The 16,225-nt window shown below is 43.9% G+C and overlaps 1 protein-coding gene across 2 annotated transcripts in view; it reads right to left on the minus strand.

Moving 5' to 3' along the window:
- The window catches only part of ZNRF3 (zinc and ring finger 3), a 95,503-nt gene extending 79,535 nt beyond the window's left edge, over positions 1-15,968 (minus strand). Inside the window, exon 1 of one of the 2 annotated variants that reach the window (XM_074844215.1) lies at positions 15,748-15,968. The gene's annotated coding sequence lies outside the window, so the exon portion shown is untranslated. The remainder of the gene's footprint in view (positions 1-15,747) is intronic. The other variant, XM_074844217.1, reaches the window with a different exon arrangement.
- Between the last annotated feature and the right edge of the window lie 257 nt (positions 15,969-16,225).

The following is a 16,225-nucleotide window of genomic DNA, read 5'->3' on the forward strand; positions in this document are numbered from 1 at the left end:
TTTATCTGGAATATGTTTATAAAGATGAGATTTCAAAATTCAGCAGCACTTGGATAGTACAACTGCTAACAAATATAATTAAGCTTCCTAGGCAGTACAACCTAGGCTGACAAAGATCTTTATCTAGGAGGTTATTTGCTAGCAATATCCTTACCAGCAACAGTATGTTGTATTGCTTACAGAGGGAGCAAGTACTCTCCTAGCTTCACCAATTCCAAGACACCAACTGCAAGTTAAGGATTGAAAATAATTTGTATTTGATTTGCAAAAATTCTCTTTGCAATAGGACTGAATTAGATGTATTCTACTGTCTGCTAATTCCTCCTAACACAAAAGCACAATGAGAGATGGAAAAAGTATTTGCAGAGCCTACTTAAAAGTGTTTGAGAATACTAGGATCTACTCCATCAGTCCTGACCCACAACTTCTCTAAGTATTCTAGTTTTGGGTCCTCATGGGGCCACAACAACACATGGCAGTGCTGGCATAAGCATTTCTAAAATCCTAGCCAGACCTAGAAAGAGGTATCAGTGTTGCCCCCCCTCACACAGGTGGCACAGAACATCCCGAAGGGAAGGCATGAACCTGCAGCTCGTGGATTACCTAAAAAGGATACAAAAAAATTAATTCATAAAAGGAGACCTATTATAGATAAGCTTAAGATTGACACACTGGAGCCCCTATCCTCACTGGAAAACATGTTAGGGAATCTGTAAGTTTAAAAAAAAAGTTTTAAATCTCTAATCTGAAGTAACAGGTTAGAAAACACCAAGGCAGCAAGTGCTTGACAGCCTTTTGACTATGCATGACAATGACATCGCAGGGAAAAAGGTGGAAGGAGATAATGTTATATGGCAATAAAAATCACGCTAAATATGAAAACAATAGTCTACGCAGAGCTGACCAAATGCACTGGGTCAGAAAACACACAATTCTATCACATAAGAGCCCCATACAATAATACTTTAAAACAGTTTAATAAGTTTAAAGCTCAGCAAAAAAAAAAAAAATCTCAAAAAACCAAGTTTTACACATGTAAACATTATGCTTTCCAAACTAACGCTTTTCTAATCACAGGAGATGCTCCATAGCCTTCATCAGATGGAAGTAACACCTTCAAAGTAGAAGAATTTTCCAAAGTCCATTCTTTCTCTAAATGTAGAAACAGGCACACAAAGTTAAGGCAGAACAATATTTGTCAAGCACAGCACACGCCGTTTAGTTCACTTAAAGGGTACACCCATGCTAGTAACCCAAGAGGAAGGAGACTACAAAGCTGTAGACTCAACCGCAACGGCTCCAGCTTCTGCTCGCATATGCATTTATCAATGACTACAGAACCCTAAATGTCACTGAAAAACATATTTACTAGAGAAACAGATTTGGAAATGGTTAAGAACAATTAAAAGGCAAGAACACAAAGTTCTCATTTGTGCCAGTAACTAAATATGGATGCTGACAGGATAGAGGTCCCTGCCACTAGCACAAAAATGATTCTTCCCCAACGTAACTCTGGACCATGAAAGCTACACCTTGAAGCAACATGGGCACAATCCCAACACTCCTCTACAGAACATCCTGTTAGTGCACAGTAATTTAAGCCCATCCAACCCTTGGACACTGGATAGTTTCAAGCCACTTTCAAAAAGAACAGGAAAGTATCAAGGAAAAACAGATTTTCTACACACAGAAACCCGTTCCTTCTCCCCTCCTTTGTACCATGGGACATCACCTGCCAGAAGCCCTACAGAGTATTTGAGCCCTTTTAGCAACTTTCACTTTGGTTTTAATGACTTCAGGCAAGATTGCTCAGCATCGAGGTGGGACCTGCAGGGGCCTGAACAAGGATGAGGAGACATCGGCCTCGGTACAGAGCATTAACAACAAGGCGGCCATGACACACGACCACACGTGGAGGAAGAACCTCTATGGAAGGGGCTCACTCGTTTGCGCATGAGGTGTCAGTGCCACAAAACCACATTTCACACCCCAAAGCCCTTTCCAGAGATGTGACCTCAAGTAACCAAGTAAATACTAGGGAAAAAAATTGTGGTGGCTTGAAGATGACATTTTACTTTGCAACCGGAGAAGGGGAAGAGTCAATGTGTGACATGCTAACTTCCTGGTTCATGGATGGCAACTTCGTGCACAGTAGCTCACACTCTCTCATTTAGGGGGTTGACAATGTCCTGTTTATCCACTGGAAAGCCTGCAAAGTAGAAGCAGCTGTGAGTGCAGGGACATGTCAACAGCAGCCACTAGGCCTGTAAAACTGATCTTAAACCAGCAACAGTAAAGAAATTAAAAACCTTGCTTTACAAAGCCAAACAATTGGTAAGGTGTGGGGTTTTTTGTTTGTTTTTTAATTTGACTTGCAGTTTCACCTTAGTATGGGATACTGACTGTTACGAACTTCCATGTTAAGCAGTGATAAGGAGCAAAATTACTCCCTCTGTCTACTATGCTTTTAATTGAAATTTCAGTACTGGGTATTTTGGAATGGGAAGGGGCATACTTCAAAACTTCGAGGACCTTATTTCAGTGGAAGCTCTACTTGCAGCCTTGAAGAGGTATACCAGTTTATAGATTACAACACGCTTTCTGTGGACTAAGATATTTGAAAGTTAAACTTCAGATTGTTATGACACTCTGTTTGAGCCACAACCTTGGCACTACTTACTGCTCACTCCTAAGTGACAAGTTTAAAGCTGGTTCTTTAATCTTGAGTGGTTCTGCTGATATACTTTCTATCTAGGTTGTGCAAACATCCCAAAATGTTTCCAGAAGTTATGGAAAGTAAACTCAAAGATGTGAAGGTAAAGCCTGAATAAACCCCAAACACTTGGGGGAATTTTCCACCCTCACACCCCCACACCCCGAAAAGGTTGCAGGGCTGGTTAAAAATCTCATGCCTGTACCGCACACTGCTTGTATTTTATTTCTTTTGGTTTCTGTACGTCTTTTGGACTAACAATAGTACCACATGTCAGAGGCGTGGCAGAGGGAAATTTAGTAAAGCACTGCCTTAGATCATTAGGACCAGCTTTCTACTACAGCTCTACCAAAACCAAACAAAAACTAAACTGTGATTGTTGGATAAATCCTTCCCAGAGGCAGAAGCATTAAGTATTTCCATATTTCATAAACTTTCTCGTCTCAGAAGGATATTGCAGGGTATGTAGGGAGAAGGAAAACTACCTTTGTTAACAACTCGGAAGAGGAACCAAAGAAAAATTAAGTCAAACGCATCCACCCATCCCTAGATGCAAGCACTGACATTGCATCCCAGCAGCTACAAAGTTCAGACAACTACTTCACATCAGCATTAGCAGAATGCACATGAACACTGAATTCCTGAAGATACAACACGGCTGCTTCACCTTCTAAACAGGTCTTCCCTTAAAATGAACTGTGAAAAAGTGATGTTTAGATGCCCCAGGCAGATTTTATTTTTCTTCTGGAAGAAGCAGTATCAAGATCTTTCCCTACTTTTTATATGTTAGTAAAGTTCTGCTTACTGGCATATTTTAGAAACTCTCACTGCTACATTAGTAAGTTACAGGTCCCTATTTCTCTGCTGAATTTCCATAGCAAGAGAAGCCTTTGAGCAAACTATTTACATCAAATAGACAATCAAGCACTTTCCTCATGTGGTTGCTTCAGCTATGTAGGCAGTGACATAATTGATTTCACTTGCTGAACTAGAAAAGGCTGTACCAACAAAGAAGTGCATCTATAGCAGGGAAGTCTAAACCCACCAACCTTTTCCACTGTAGGCCATGCATTAAAACAAATTATCATCACTGAAAGACAGAATTTTTTTACAACGTGAAACCATTCAAATTAATAGACAAAAAATCTGCTACTTCAATAACAGAGTTCCAAATAAGCCTAGAAGAAGAGAATTCTAGACAGAAGATCATCCGGTAACGCGAAGCGTACAGAACTTCACAACAAAACTAAGCACAGCAGAGGAGCATGAACTGTCGGCACCCACACGGAAGAGTTCTAGGGAAGAAACCCACAGCTTTGCTGCCCCAGCTGGCCATGACAAGGTTTCTCTGGGATGGAACATCAGTGATAAGGTAGTCCATGTGAGATCCACAACAGAGAGCTGAGAGGATAAAGCAGAAGAGAAACATGGCAGAGAGAGAGAAGTCTACCGCAAAATCTAGTCTGAGGAAACACTTTCATACAACATGCACACTTCCTCCTGTGGCACAATCAAGGCAAAGATTCAAACCACAATGAGGCCTTTCTAAGACACCAGAACTAGTGAATTTAAAGTGGCAAAAAAACCCCCACATCTCTGTTTTTGAAAGGACATACAGTGCCAGCTCCGAGACAGCCCATCGCCTGGGCTGCAGGCACCCAGAAGGCCTGGAGTCAGGGACGGTGGGTCTGGCAAGCTGAGAGGGGGTTAAAAACTTAGCTGATAGCTGACCCATCAGGTACCTTTCGGTCCGAGTTTCACGCAAGTCAAACCATCCGGGTGGAACAATTCATTTTAATAAATCGGCCAATTCCAACTAAAACTTTTTTCCACCGTTTCTGATAAGCTCCCACCAAGAACCTAACCTCAAGTTTTCAGTTCCTCTTTAAACCACAAACGATGACTATAACCTGCTCTTTCTCTAGGGTGTCCGAGAGACACTTCTGTGTCTTCCTGAGGGGGCCCACGACAGCTCTGACCTAAGTGGACCTCAGGTCTGATCCACTGTGGGCACACCTGAGCTCCGGACAGCGGGAGAAGGCTTCACCATAACTGCACTTTGCCGTAATCCTGTTTCACTGCATCTGTCTCTTCTACAATGTAAGTGGCTGTAGTGAGGCTCAAACAAGGAGCTATGATGCAGTAACTGGACTACCCCCAAGCTGCAGAAACTAGAAAGGAAATCAAGTGATTCCTCCCACAAGTAAGTATTTAAGCAGTATTTTTGTAACATAAAACCACTCTGATGACTGCAAATCCAAAAGGGACCCAAGAGTAAACACAGGGAAAGATATTTTGTTGTGTGAGGAGGAACTTCTGCTCCAGTTAAAAAGAATACATACTGGACTGATCTGAAGCTGCCTATAAATATTCAAGAACATCAAAGCCGGTCCTGTTAAATTAAAAATGCTGTCACACAGATAGGAACTAGCCTCTAGCACTGCCAGCTTCAACATGTGAGCCTCTGATCTGAGAGGCAGAGGCTCAGCTCTTCAAGAAATTTTATTCACCATAAGAAAGAAAAAAAAGGCGAACCAGCAGTTGAGTTTAATAAGGATATTAAATACCTTACAAGTGAGCTAATTAGAGCTTAACTCTTTCAGGACATTTCAGCCCTTTTACTGACAAGGACAGTAGTTTCTTCCCATATTACTTCCACAGCTGGGACGTCTCCAGGCTCTGGGAACGTTCTTATCCAAGCCTCTGAAACAAACACTTATGCAGTCTTCAGAAACCAAAATGATTTTGTTGGTTTCATGTTAGTGTAACTTTAATTTAATGACACTGCATACATTACACATACACACATGTGTGCATACATTCTGGCTGACTATTCCACATCAGGGGTTTATGTTTAATAGCAAAGCTGTCCCAAGAGATTTCAAATCCTCATCTTGCCATAATTGCCTGAAGATAACAAGAGGGGTAGACAAAAGGAGACCAGGTCACTTCGTTTGACTTCTGTTATTTGAGGAGATTCATGTCCCAGTGGCAACTGAATATAAACAAAATACATGCAATTGAGAAATTCATCCCAATCTGCAACTACAACCCTGTTATTTCACTACAGAAAAATCTCTGTAAATTCCCAGTATCAAAACCTACAAAGATTATCACCAAATGTTACAAATGTGGCAGAGCAGAAGGAACTCTGGCAGCACAGCTTTCTCAACTAAAATAGCAAAAAACCCAAATAAGATCACACATTTGGAGTTCTTTGAAATTAACTACTTTGCAATGTCTTTTCCTCAGACAGTTTTGGGATGCAAAAGATAGTATCTTTTAAACAGGCAAAACCCTGCCAGCTAGCAGATTGGGGATACCTTGCCTCTGAGCAAAAAGAGATCTCCAGCCCTTGGCTCCTATTAAATATTGAACTCAGCATCTCCTGGCTCTGTTTCATGGGTTCATTTCTTGCTCCTAGCCTTGCTACAAACATCATTCAGGATATCTGCCAGCTTGGCATCCAGACCATAAAGAGTTCATCTCCCCTTTAGCCTCACAGCGTGCAAGACAGTATCAGCTCTAAAGGGCTTCTGAGAAAATACAAAATAGGTATGAGAAAGTATGCTGGACCCTTGTAAAATACAACACTGCAATGGGAACCAATACATTTCCCTGTTACAGCATACACACTCTTCAGAGACTGCCTTAGGAGAAATCCCAATCTGTCAAAGAAAAGGGCAGCAGCTGCTACGCTGCATATCCTAACCTCTGTCCTTATCTCCAAAGCCAGCAAGGACAGGTAAAACTTCAGTGCAGCACGAACAGACAGCACTAGTGTGCCCAACTGGCGTGCTATATATGTAATATTGATGTTTTATCTATGAGACACAGGTATTATTATTACTGTTGTTGTTATTAAGGTAAAACCCACCGAGGCTCAATTGCGAGTGCCACCATTTAGCCAGGCCCAAACAAGAAGTCAATTGTTCAGGTGCAGTCTCTGCGGGGTGGGGTGGGGGAATAAAAAAAAAAAATTGAAAAAAATAAAAATCACAGCCTTTAATAGCAGTTCTTCTCCATGAACCACAGTTTCGGAACCGATCCATCAGGGGATAAAAATGAACAGAACACCTTCTACAATTCCAAGTCAGTCCTCCAAATCCACTTTTCTTATCTGTCAAAGTAGACTGTTTAAGGCTGGAAACTTTCAGTTCTAAAGGTGAACTCAACGGAAAGCTTGGTTAGAGTCTCTTCTGCTTAGGGGGACAGGGGTGAATGGATGAAGAGAAAAATAGAAGAGAAGGATTTTTCCCCACCCACACTTAACACACTTTTTATTGTACTTTTTTTAAAGCAGGCAAGCATCAAAAGCCTCAAAGTAAGAAAACAGATCTTGGCACAAACGAGGTTCTTTCCTGAATTAAAAGCAATTTTTCAAACACTACAATCAGAAGCATTTGAGAGTTGCTTACGAAGCACGTGCAATAAATTCACAGTAGGAGGCACGTACTTGCAACATGCATGCCTGTACAGCTAATTAAACAGTTGTACTCAGCAGACTCTAAAACATGCCCTCAGTTCTTTGTCAGGCCACTCACCTCCTCACCGATCCCTCAGTTTGCTTTACTACTGAAAATGATGCAAAATAATAAAACAGCTTAAGCTCAAGAAAACTAACAGAAAGCTTAAAGCTGGCCAGCAGCTTTAGAAAACAACTAAAACCCTTACATTAATGCACAGAGTAACATGGGTCTGGAGCCTAGAGTCTGCATATATTAAGCTACATATTTCAGGGTGTACTTGTGTCTGGAACATAACAGGCACCTAATCAACCTTTGTAAACCGGCTTTTCATCTTAAAGCCAAGTGCAACAACAAAAGTCTTTTAAAGCAGCATGAAAAGGAAATTAAAAAAAATGAATGAAAGCAATTCACCACTGTGAAGAGGACACCCTAAGCCACCAGAACCCTATTTTCCTGAGCACGACTACTCAATCCTAACATAAGCACAGCTCCACCAAGTGCAATAAAGTGTAATTTTTGGCAGTCTCTACTGGGTATCTGCAAGATCATACTCCCCTAGTCACCTCTGGTTCAAGCATCAAGCAGTCAAGAAAAATGCTGAAAAAATACTTCTTTTTTTTACGTGAATCTTCTGTTGCTGTTGTAACAATTTCAAAACATGTCTTTGTTTAAAAACAATCTCTTTTTCCTTTGCCAACCTCCTTTAATGTGAAGGGCTCTCCCTTCAAGCCAGGAAACATGAGAAATAAGGCCAAGCATTCAACTTGCATTCATTCTGTTTTCATATGTAGGCACCACAAGCTCTGGTCTGACCACATTTGAATACTGAAGTGCAGATGCCCAAAAGAAGAGATAGTATGTACAAGGTAATATTTAACACTTCCTAAACTGAACACTTCTAATGTACTAAGTGTATTAATGCAAATACATGTACCACTTCTATAACTGGGCAGAACACACAGCAGGTTACTGCCTCCAGATCTTACCTTTCCTTAACCAGTAAGATGCTGGCCTCTTGAAAGCATTCACACTATGAAAAACTATGTTTATGAAAGTTATTTTGGTCCAGAAGGGCCTCACTTTGAAATTCCAAAACAAGGACTAGAAGACTGCAATAAAAAAAAGGAGCATTTTTAAATACACGCTCCACCACAAGATGGTATAAACTGGAAGAAAATTACTATGTATGCTAATCAATGGTTTTATACAGCTACTCAAGACTTTCCTATAAGATCTGCTTGCAGCAGAGCTGCCTACGTTTCTTTCCCACCAAGTTATGCCACACCAAATCATGACCTCCACATGCTTCACCTGGAGCCATTTCAGAAGCCCTTCACTAGGCAAAGCAATTAAAAGGAAGTTACCCCATCCCATAATCACATCCACCAGTGGAGTGCTCAGGGAGAGCAAGGGCCAGTTCTATCCATGGGGCACAGCTGGCCGCAAGTGCTGGTAACACTATGAAGCAGGCTGTAATTATACCTAAACCATTATAGTCACATAGATCCAGTCTCAACATAAATATATATAAATGAAAAAAAAAAGTTCTCCAAATGGCTCCATGTTTAACAATTTTTGAGTGCCACTCCTCTCTGGGATTTTTTCCTAGTTCCACCTCCCAAACAAGCAATGGGAGCACATGGAAAAGGAAGTGGTCAGCATCCTGCCAGCAAGGGCAAGGTCTTCAACAGTACAGACCTCGGACATCTCTGTGGAGGTTTAACTAAACTTATGGACTACGCAGAAAAGTTACCTGAACTCCCACAAACTATTTTTTCCCCACGTGATTCCCCTCCTTTATTTGGAAGTGAACAGAAACTGCACGGGTCAGCCCGAGTACAAGACCCAGTACTGCAAGCTTTCTGCTTCTATTTACTTCCTTAACCTACTTTATTCTTATTCCTCTAAATAGGTCACATTAGTGTTTTTTGCTCTTTGTATTGTACCTTCTCCTCCATACTTAGATATCTTTTACCTCATTTTCTTACACTGTGCCTCCCGCCTTCTCCTCGAGGGAGTGTCTCAGTCTTGGGTGCTGACAAGGCGCTGGTAGAAGGACTCTGGTATTGCTGCATCTCTGTGCCAATACCACAGACATTGGAGCTTCCCCCAAAACCAGTAACTCATCACAGAATTTGGTACCTTATCTTTTGAACAGCCCTCTCTCCCCTGTAGTAATGCCTAGAAATATTTATTTATTCTTGCCTTAGACTCGTTTAGAAACAGTTTGCACAGGTGCCCTTAACTGTCCATTAATACATTATAATGTAATAGTCTAAAGCTTGAAAGTCCAAAGTTTTTAACTAGGTAAATATGATTTACTAGCCCTTAAAATTCCATTATAATTTTGGGTTTATATTAACTATTTTCATAAGGTGTTTCCTTTTCCAGAAGACATGAAAGATGACATGAAACTGTCCGACCGAAGGAGAGAGAAGGATGTTATCGCAGAAGGTTTAAGCAGCCAAGCGCCCCTTCTCACCACTATCTTTGACCCCGCCCTCTTAAATTCTCTCCGTGTTGCACCTTAACAGGACGGCACATGTACGCGATTCTCAAAGCAGAGCACTACAGCTGCAGGCAGACATCACACAACAGCCAGTAGCTACCACAGAAGGAGTTACCAAGTCCTTTCGCCACCATTCTAAGACACATCTTGGATACTGCAATGTCAAAGAATTAATAGAGAATAAGGATCTTTATTTACAATACTGCGTTCAGAAGCCAGCGAGAACAGGCAACTTCTTGCGAACTAAAGCAGCAATGGTGTGACGGGGTTGGAGCTCACGCTGTGAGGACAGTCCAGGATCAAGGCTAAACAGTAGAAGAGGATGAACGAGCTATGCAAAACACCTCGACCGGCTCTCTTCAGCTCTCCCACACCACAGTACGTGATGGACTAAAGCATGACTGAAACTTAAAGAAAAGGAGGGGAGGAACTGAGGGAGGGATGGAAACTGGGGAACAGCTAGATTAATTGAATCTGAGATCAAGCCCAGGACAGTACCTCTGCTGCAGGCAAGCTGCTTGTGCATGACACTCTATAAAGGCTGTCCAGGTCCAATAACTGTGCAAGTCCTCACCTCAACGACTTCTTATTTTAAATGTGAATTACACTTCCTTTATCACCCTAGCCTTCTGTAAAGGACCCAGACCTGTAGTCACCTGTTGCACTCCCATGAAAAACACCCTCCTTTCACAGCACAAAAAAACCTCAACTGGCAAGGATAGAGCAGGGGACCCTGGCCCCGAAGGAAGTGGGGCAACTCGGGGCAATCTTCATTCTTCTCTCAGAAACTACTGAAAAACAAACACCAATCAAGCTCAGATCAGGCACAGCACACCACAGAAACTATAGGAGCCTGCTGTCCACAGGATTAAACCTGTGTTTTTCATCTTTTCTTTCCACCTATCAACTCTCTCCCATAACAGAAAGGATGGGCGAGCCCTGCCAGCTCTCAGAACAAATGGAAACCTCCAGGTTCAGGTTTCAAAACCTGCACCCATGCTTTAAAGAACTGAGATTTCAGAAAATGTACAACCAAAACTTGTACTTTGCTATTCAATGCATATATCAAGGCTGTGGTCTAGAAGAGTCTTGTTCCTACCAGTTGGATAGTCAAGTCTTAATACAATGATAACCAGAAAACAGAAGAAAAACTGAAGCTTAGAGTAGACAAGGTTTCTGATCCACAAACCAGCAAAGCAACAAGTATAGAAATTACTCACTGCTCTGACTCATAACAACAGACACACACACCTGATGCTGTTACAGCCAAAAAGGAGTCATCAGTGACTTGTCATTAATTAAATTATTAAAAAACTTTAAACAGGAAATAAGCACTGTGAAAGCTCAGATTTTATTTTTTTTTTAAAGACAGCTGCAATTAAGTCTCTTAATTCAGCCTTGTTACCTATTTAACACAAGCTCCTTAACTTTCAGCAGGCCTCTGGAAAGGCGATGGGACTCATGGTTCTGTCTGACACAAGTTCAGATGACAGGCTCGAGCAGGACAGTGCTTAGATTCAACAGCTGAAGATGGACGTCTCAGAGATGACTATCCTCACATGCCTCGGAACACTTGCCCATTGTGAGCATCTGTTTGTAACAGAGACTGACGATCAGAAAGGACAACACTTATAACCTAGTCCCACTTCTCACACAAGACACAACAGATACGTTCCAGGTCTCCTGTCTTTGCACCAAAACAGAGGAACACAGTAAATGGTGAACAGCCCCTCTCATCCCATTCTCAGCATCCACGGGGTGTCAGCTCTTTGTTCTCCATCAGAATGAAAGTGCCACGTTCCAATGACAGCTCAGCTCCAAGATACTTTACTCCAAGGACACAATGACAAAACAAACCCAAAGCCCCACAGACTGGTACTGGGAACTCAGTTTTACCAGAGAAATGTATTATTCCTGATGTGCTCAGGATCATTACTGTAAGCCACAGCTTTACAGTTAAGGTGTGGAAATTAACACAAACCCAATCACTGGTGTCTTCCTATTCTAAGAGGATAACTAGCAAAGAAAACTTCCAACAAGACAGTGACTCAAAGCCACAAATAATTCCACTTCCTCAATTTGAATGGCCTTCGGGCACTCAACTCAAACAAGAAAAAACTTAACCTGCCTGTTCCCAAAACAACAACAAAAACCTGAAAATACACATTTTTGTTTTCCATTCTCAAAGGACACTAACATTCCCTTGACTCAGCCTCCTCTGATCGCTGCCAGACATCTATCTGCACAGTTATTTCAAGTCACTGCTTTCAACGCTGTTAAAAACTCCGCCAGTGCTTCAGAGTGCGAAGCCTACTTGACAAATTTACAGTCTTTAGCTACTTTTGCATTTTGAGAAAACAGAGGAAAGGTTCAAAGCTATTCAAGTAAATAAGGAGTGGGAGGGAGACAGAAGGAAGGAACACACGGGCACATGGCCTCAAACTCCAGTTTGAAACCTCCCCATCTTCTGCAAGCGAAAGAAGATGGGCAATAGCATTGCTACAAGGAACTGATGTGCAAGAAGTGGGGGAAGTGTCCCACTTTTGTTTTCTTCCTAGAGCTTAAGGCACTGAGTTATGCTTGTTCTCCCCAAACTGTTACCTTTTGAGCACAAAAAATATATGCAACTGGAGATTATTATGTAATCTATGCATTGCTTCAGTTCAATGGCTACATAAAGTTCATTATTTCCGTGCTGAGGCTTCCAAGCAGAAACAAACCAACCAAAGCCTAAACTTTCATCACCCAAGAAAAAAACAGGTATACTATTCCTAAATCTCTCCTCCATGCTGATTCTCTTCAAAATTGTATATATTGGTAACCCACCTATATTACTGTATTCAGCAGTGTATCTAAGGCAGGAGTAGCAAAAAGAAAGATGAAGAGAGAGAATTGACAATGATGAACGTGTATCACTTAAAAGTTTTTGACAAGTCAGAGTTTAATGCAATCTAAAACAAACGTTAAAATAGATTCTCTTTTCCCAGCACCTCACCTGAGCAGCACCATCCCCACCACAAATTTATAGGAAACACAGCATTCGATGCTCCACACCTTACTATCAAGCAGAATAAGCAATTTAAACAGAATCTTGCCAATTGCAAGTAGAACTAAGACACCTAATCCCACTAGGAGCAAAAAAGCCACTGCCAGTCCAACCGATGATGCTTATTGTCCTGGCACTGTGACTCTGTGGCCGCGTAGTATCTAGTTTGACACAGAACTGTATCTGTGCTCTTGGCCTGAATGCTACAAGTCTGAACCATAAGTAATTCACCGGTCATAGTTTCTTTTAAAGCAAAATATCATTTTAGAGGTTTCAACAAGATCTTGTTTTCACACTCTCTAATCAGATGTTTTCAAATTCCGAACTCATACTAATGGTGAGAATATTCCAAGAAACACGTAATATTCCAGTATGCCAGATACCACCGAGATGGTTAGACCTTCGAGCAGTTTAAGGACCAGCTGACACAGCAACCTAAGGATGAATTTGCTGAATACAAACTGTGGCCACATGAAAGAAGACATATGAACATTTCATCTCTCTGAAGAGTTATTCTGGTAGACACTTGACCCTAATAAGACTTGTTCACAATAACATGAGAAACAATATAATAGCATACCACTACTGGATAGGAATCTGACCAATAACCAGTTTGGGAGCGAATGTATGACCTATCAAAAGCTGAAAGTGCATTGTTTCTTAAGTTTTGGGGTTTTTTGTTCAGACTTTCAAGACCAATGAGTAACTGATGCTATTAACGTAAACAAAAGTAAGCCTTTGTGTAGTCCCAAAACCACAATTCCTTTGATCCATTCTTTAATGTGTGCCTGATTTTCAAGAATTTCTAATATTTCATTTTAAAGAAAAACGTATCTTAATCTTGAAAGAGCTGTGTGCACTGACAAGGTGGCTGAGGCCGAGAAGAGCTTGTTTCGCTGATGTACCACTAGCTACTGCTGAACAGGTTCTTAGCAGCATTAGCTTCACAATCCCTTTCTAAACCCCACAGCAAGCTTTAAATGATCCAGAACAGCAGATTCATATAGTTCCATAAATACACAGCCTAGCTGAAAAAGGGAGGTGAGACAATGTTGTGAAAAATCTTTATATATTTTGGCTCTGAAAAACTCAATTTCAGGAGATGAAGGAAGCAGGACACTGACAAGAGATGCTGTATGTAATCTAAAATCTCAACAGTGAAAATGTGACTGACAGCATTCAGTCTAGCTGCTCTGGAACGATGTCTGCCATATTCTCTTCTTCTTCGGAAGAAAAAAAAGGCAGCACACACAGTGGCTCAGAAAAAAAAAAAAACCAAACAGCCTGTTCATGATGTATGTTATCTAGTATATGTAGAGATGAATAAGCAAAACAGCTTTTGAGTGATAAATGTCACATAATTTGTCTTCCATTGCAGTCTCTCCCATATGGGGCGCTGTCTGTCCAGGCATTAAGAGGAAGCAGATAGTTGATGTTACACATAATAAGGCCTACAAAAGTCTATTTAATACCTTTGCTTCAAGTTATGCAAATCTGAGCCTTGACACAACAGGATGTTCTTTCTCCACTTTCACTTAAAACTCAAGGAAAGTATGACCTCAGTAAAAGTATGGCCCCTATTCTGTTCTTATCACTAACACCTGACACAAAAAAGAAACTTTAGAGTCTCTTGCTATCCCCAAAGATGCAGTGTTAAGTCTTACAGGTACTGTTTGATAATGCACCAGAAGGTTAGAAAACATCAATGCCCATTTCAGCCCCTACTAGCACCACCTTTTTTTAAAATGTCAGAAATATAATTGGTCCCTCCCTCTCTCCTCTGAAAGAATAAAGAAAAACCCTTATATCAAGCAGCTTCTCCTCACAACTCTTCTGCCTGCAAGAGAGCTTTTGTAAGAAATCCTCACAGCTGAAACTGTTCTGAAATCACAAGCACTCAAAAGCAGCATTCCCTGTTTTATAAGAAGAAAAAGGTTATTTTGATAGTAATGTATTTCTGCTTGTAGAGCTTCACCAGTTGTTTTTAGAGCTTACTCGCCATCAGCAAGCTTTTTTAAACTTTTATATAGGTATTTCTGTGTGTATGTATGTGTACATATATGGGACTCAAGCAAACAAACTCCAGCTGTTAACGTGATACAAGGATGGCTATTGGCAATCGCTTAACAGTCAAACTTATTAAAACAGCGTTTAAGTCATTTTTCTTTACTTAGCCAAAGGGGAAAAAAAAATAAAGTCAATAATTACGAGCGACTTCAAAGGAATTAGATAAGCACTTCAGGAGTTTCAAACAGAGCGAAGAATAGCTGCGTTCAGATAAATTCAGAAACTGTGTCTCTGGCGAGCAAGTCAAGAGCAGCTTTATAAGGAATTTTACGTTGCGAAAGAACCACTCGAAACCAGCTCCCCGCGCAGAGGCAGCAGGTACGCGCAGCGCGGCAGCGCACGTAGGACCAGGCGTCCCAGCGGGCGGAGGGCGCGGAGCGCGGCGACTGCCCGCGGGGGATTTTCACAGGGGGCTCCCCCACGGGCGCGCAGCGCTGCCGCAGGAGCCCGGGGAGCCCCAAGACCGACACGGCAGCGCGGCTCCGCGCAACCTCCGCCCGCGGCACAGCGAGGGGCCGCGCCCGCGCAGCCCCGTCCCCGCGCAGCGCGCGGCCGGCAGGGTCAGGGTCCCCGTCCCCACCGCGCAGGCCCCGCGGCCGGCGGAGGTGCGAGGGCGCCCGCCGGGGCGACCCGCGCCCGCCGGAGGGCGACCCGCGGCCCCGCGCCCCCGGCTGTCAAACCCGGCAAGCGCAGCGCGGCGCCGCCCGCGCGGCTTCCGCGCCGGCCCGTCCCGGCAAGGTGAGGAGGCCGCGGCCCCGGGGCTCGGCTGCCCCGCGGCCCTTTGTGCGCGGGCGCGCATGTCACCGCGGCCGCGGCGCCCCCAGGCCGCACGGCGCACGTGGGGGCGGCGGGCCCGGCGCGCGCTTTGTGCCGCCAGGTGCCGGGCGGCCCCGGGCCCGCGGAGCCATCTTGGGGCCGGCGGCGCCCCCCCGGCCGCGCTCACCTGCACGATCTCGCCCTCGGCGCTCAGCGTGGCCCCCGCGCGGGAGAAGCGGCCCTGCAGCCCCGTGGTGTAGGTGGTGTAGTCGCCGCTGGGGCTGGACTCGAACAGCACCACCTCCACGAACGCCGTCTCCTTGCCCAGCGCCGCGCCCGGCGCCGCGGCCAGCAGCAGCCCCAGCAGCAGCGGCGGCGGCACGGCCGGCCCCGCGCCGGCCCCGCAGCCCCTCATCGCTCGGCGGCGGGGCGGAGGGGGGGGGGGGCGGCGAGCGGCGCCCCGCCGCCGCCGCGCATCGCTCCCGAGCGGCTCCAGCTCCGGGGCCGGGCTCCCGGGCAGGTCAGCGCCCCATGGCAGCCGCGCTGCCGCCGCGCCGAGCCCCGCTGCTGGCCGGCCCCGCGCCCGCCGTCCCTCGCCCCGGCTGCTCTCCGCCCTGCCGAGCCGCTTCCCTTTCATCTGCTCCACGTGACGGGCACCGCGGGGT

Source organism: Strix aluco, chromosome 18 (genome assembly GCF_031877795.1).
Source record: "Strix aluco isolate bStrAlu1 chromosome 18, bStrAlu1.hap1, whole genome shotgun sequence".
NCBI classification, from domain to species: domain Eukaryota; kingdom Metazoa; phylum Chordata; class Aves; order Strigiformes; family Strigidae; genus Strix; species Strix aluco.